This window comes from Orycteropus afer, unplaced genomic scaffold (genome assembly GCF_000298275.1).
Source record: "Orycteropus afer afer isolate SDZICR_OR568_19922 unplaced genomic scaffold, OryAfe1.0 scaffold00374, whole genome shotgun sequence".
In the NCBI taxonomy this organism is placed as follows: domain Eukaryota; kingdom Metazoa; phylum Chordata; class Mammalia; order Tubulidentata; family Orycteropodidae; genus Orycteropus; species Orycteropus afer.
The window spans coordinates 895,675-900,665 of record NW_006921961.1 but is presented as its reverse complement, the minus strand read 5'-3'; positions in this window follow the sequence as shown (position 1 = coordinate 900,665).

Here is a 4,991-nt window from a genome sequence, read left to right as displayed (position 1 = left end):
CCTCGGAAGGAAGATGGGGCAATCTACTTCTGTAGTGATACTGCCTCGGAAACCCAAGGAGGGGTCACTATGAGTCGGGTCCGACTCGATGGCACATAACAAGAAACAACACAAATAGAAATGTATAAATTAAAAATTTTATCTAAACAAATTCTAATCACTTTCTCTTAGTTTTCTAATTTAATCCCAGAAATTTTAGTTCAAGCCTGGTGTGACAGAGAAAGCAAAGGCTTTGAAACCAGGTAGACTAGATTTCAAATCCCAGCTCATGGCAATTCGGTAACTTTGAAAAAAGTTGTTCAATCTTTCTGAAACACAGTTTCTTTCCTTTCTTTTTAAATTTTTTATTGTCTTTTGGGTTAAAGTTTTCAGAGCAAATTCATTTTCCATACAGCAGTTCATACACATAGAGGGCCCTTGACAATCTTTTATTTTTCCTCCTTTAATTTGTAGCTTACAAAAATATGCATTTTATAAAATCACAATTATTAAGAAATTTCCATCTTAAATTTATAACCCAGATATAATACTGTCGGATTATTTGTGCATGTTGTTCAGGGTCACTGGGGCAAACCAAAGTAATTAAATCTCTTACAAATTTAGTAGCATAAAAGGTCTCAGACACTGGCTATTGTAATTATTCTTTTTCTGGGAGGAAAAGAAGACAGGTTTATTTGCAGTGTTTTATGCTTAATCATTAGTTTTAAATGAATTAGCACAAGAACTAACCAAAGAAGCAAATTGCTGATTACTGGTTTTGCAAAAGAAGGAAATAATTGATGTTCACACAGGTTTAAGTGGCCAAAAAGCCCCCTAAATAAATGGCCAAGCTTTATTTTTCCTCTCTTTATAATGTATTTGCAATAGTCTTTAGTCTGTGATTACTTAAATATTCATTTATTTCAGAGGCTTTTTTTGTGCAAATCGCAATTAAAAAACCAACCACATTTTTATTAATTTGGGCTAACAACTCCTCTCATAGTAAGAAAAAAAAATCACAACCTTTCATCTGTACCATTTGATTTTGTATGACAATTTAAGCAGCTAATTCAATTATAAAAATCGTAAAATTTAGTTATAAAACAATCATGGAAGATCATGAAGCCTCATGGATTCATTCGTGATTATTGATTTATAGGGCATGGGAGGGCTATGGTATGCCTTATATGACATAGCAATCTGTTATGTTTAATTTATTTAATAATTTTATCCTCTAATTTTCCCCACATATATTTTTCACTGGTTTGTTTGTTTTTCAATATTAGAGTGCGTGATTATACACTTAAAATTGTGTCTGTAAGTGGCAACCCAAATTTTACAATCTGACTAGAAATATTGGTATAATTAGCATATATTCTTCTTTTGGCCTTTCAAAGTGGTATTACAATTACTGAATTTAAATTCCAGTGGTGAACCACAGAGGTGGAATCCTTCCCACTAATTATAAAATAGTGCATTTTTTGCTTATTCTAAGAATTGACCACAGCACAGGGTTGGCATAGAACCTAAACGTGACAGATTATTCATTGACTTCTGACCACATTTGCACCCATCCTGCCCACCGGAGATATTCTTAAACAATTTCCTTTGTAACATATTTTAAAAGGAAGGAATCTGTAGATTTCAACAAGCTGGAAGACAAGTTCATTTCCTATAAGTAAAAACCATTACTTTTCCATATAATAATAAGATAGAAAGGTGTGTGTTTGTGTGTGTGTGTGTGCAAGTGGCTGAGGAAGCTACGTGTATGAGACAATGTTGCAACTTCTATATTCTCACTGGAAAGCTTTGCTAGATAAGGAAGAAGATGCAAAATATGGATAGGCCTTTGCTTTCAGATGTGGAAAATATCATTACATTATATTGATTATATTGTATTATGTTACACTGATATAGATGGAGCAGTGAGAAAGCAGTCTTCTGGTTCTGGAGGCCAACGCATTGCTGAGCTGGAAGTCCCCAAGCAGAAGGCCATGTCAATGACCTGCTTTCAAGGAAACATCTTCATGATATTGAGACCCTGAGAACCAGAGCTTGTTGGATCGGAACCAACTAGTGATTTCTTCTAAAAGTATGAAGCTTACAGTGCTACAAGGAGGGCTACAAAAAATGGCCTGACTTGGATCAAGAATTAAAAGTATGCCCTTTGCTAATATTCAACTTGAATGTTACTCCTAGATAAGTCAGATCCAGGGTTTTAAACCAGTTCTACCCAGTTCAGTCATGGCTGAGGAAGCAAAACTGAAATACATCTAAATTTTAAAAATTTAGCTGAACCGGAATGAGAGAAAAAATACAGGTTGAAGCTCTGCTAGAAACAAGGACAGCATATGTATTGCATAGAAACCAAATCTTTTGTCCATCAGATTTTGAGCAGAGTCAAAAGCAGTGGTCCATCACTCAAAAATGGCAGCCAACGGTGCCACTCTGAATGTGTGTTACTCTCCACAGTCCAGCCAATAATCCAATCTTACACATCAGGCTCCTGAAAGGCCTTAGTACACCTCTTCCAAGTCTCCCGTTCCAGGGTTTTGGCCCATAATTTTTCCCATACTGGTGATCATTCCCACCAGCCATTCCTCAGAAGGAAGGTTGGGCAATCTACTTCTATAGTGATACTGCCTCAGAAACCCAAGGAGGGGTCACTATGAATTGGATCCAACTCTACGGCAGTGAGGTTTTTTTTTGGTGATCATTCTGGATCACCCAAATTTAAAAAATTTGGGTCTATTCCAATTTTGCTTTGTTGACCATGACTGAACTGGTTCAAGCCAGTTCTAAACCCTTGCCAGATCTTCAGAGATCTTTGAACTACATTGCTTTGGGATCCAACACACACACACACACACAACTCATTGCCGTCAAGTTGATTCTGACTCATAGCAACTCCTCCTTGGGTTTCTGAGGTGATATTTCTACTGAAGTAGATTGCCCAATGTTTCTTCTGAGGAGTGGCTGGTGGGTTTGAACCGCCAGCCTTTTGGTTAGCAATCAAATGCCTTAGGCACTGAGTGTGTGTCAATAATAACCAGAAAAATGTTGTTAATAGGGCTAAAGAAATTACAAAACACACTACACACTGGATTCTTCACGTAGAAATTCCTAGTAAAGCCGCCAATGAACCCTTCATTAAACATGCATGTTTAACACTGTTTAACATGATGTTTCCAAAATGTAATTGGGCGTAGAATGCTTTCTTTCTTCACCTCAAACCTAGTAACATTATGAGGAATGTGAGTTTGGGAAACATTCATGATGTGTTAGTTAGGATAGACAGAAATAACGGAAAACCCCAAAGAGCAACTTTAATAAATAGGACTTTAGTTTTGTCACTCATGAAAAGCTGAAAGGGAGATAGCTGGTGCCATTGCTTTCGTGATTCTAATAACAAGATAATGTTAGGACCAGCATCCCCTGGATTCACTTGTCTCTTCCTTCATAGTTACAAGATAATGGAAAAAGCTTCCATTTAAGATGGTAGGGGGAAGGTATTGAGCTATAAGCACCATTTCTGATTTTCATCAAGAAATCAAAAGCTTTTTTTCATAAGCTACCAAGCAGATGTCCAGTTCATCCCTCGCTGCAAGTGAGCTGGAACAGTCTGTACAGTGGAGCAGGCAAGAGACAGGGGTTGTGTATGGATGGTGAGTTAATCTACAAGTGTCTTCTCCTGTGGTAGAACTACTTTTACTACAGCCTTTAGGAAGAGGTGGGGCAGAGGAGAGGAGCCACTGCCTGTGGCATCAGGACTTGGCCTCTTTAGGTCACTCTGAACAGGCACCTTCCTTGGAGATACTGATAAAGGTCAGGGTGGGCAGTTGCATCCTTTTGTTATTTCTGGGCCTCCTTCTGGATCTGTTGCCAAGCCAGCTGCTTGGGGTCCATGAACACTTGCAAGTGGGGTATCAGAGCCTGCCTTCTGGGAAGGCAGTGGGCAGATACAGGTTATTTGAAGATGAAACTCTGACCCCTTCTGACTGTTTGCTTCCAAAAATCTATCTCCAATTGGGACATCAAGTTCAATTGGTATAATGTACTACACAAAGATATTGTCTTACATCCTACTTTGGTGAGTAGTGAGTTGAGTCCTAAAAGTTTGCAAGTGGCCATCTGGATGCAACAGTTCATCTTTCCTTGTCTGGGGCAAACAAGAATGAAGAAAACCAAAGACACATGGAAATAGTCCAAGGGACTAGTGGACCATGCAAACCTCAGCCTACACGACCCTAAGACTAGAAAAACTAGGTGGTGACCGGCTACTGCTGTCAAGCACTCAGAAAGGGATCAGTGCAGGAGATCCTGGTGAGAGTGAGAATAATGTGGAACAAAACTCAAAAATCAAAAGAAAGACCAGGTTTACTGGTCTGATAGAGACTGATGAAACCCCCAAGACCATGGCCCCTAGTCATCCTTCAAGCCTGGACTTGAATTCATGCCTGTGGCTTTCAGCCAAATAATAGACAGGCATATAAGGTAAACATTTATACCAAGTAGGTACACTTTTTAGAAAAATCAGTCATAGGAAATCAGAATGGCCATATTTACACAGGGCTGTATAGCTCAGAGGATGGGAATGCATAGGAACGGACCACACAGGGAAAAAACCACAGGGAGGAAGAGGGAAAAGAGCTGTTGCATTATGGGGATTGTAATCAACATGATGAAAAAAAAATGTGTATGAACTGCTATATGTAAAATGCATTTGCTCTATAAACTTTCACCCAAATCATCATCATAATTTTAAAAAGCTATCTCCAATTATTTTCCCTTTCTCCTTCCAGGCCAAAATGTGTTGCTGAAACCTTGCCCCTTGCTCTTGCACAGCAAATTGGTATTGCATCTATATGTTGTCAGCATCCACACCAAGGGACACTGTTAGAACCAGTTGTATGAAATCTGGTGTTATTTTTATAGTAAAAACACTGTTCATGAGGATGCTGGTCATAGTAAACAAACAATATATATATATATATATATATATATATATATAT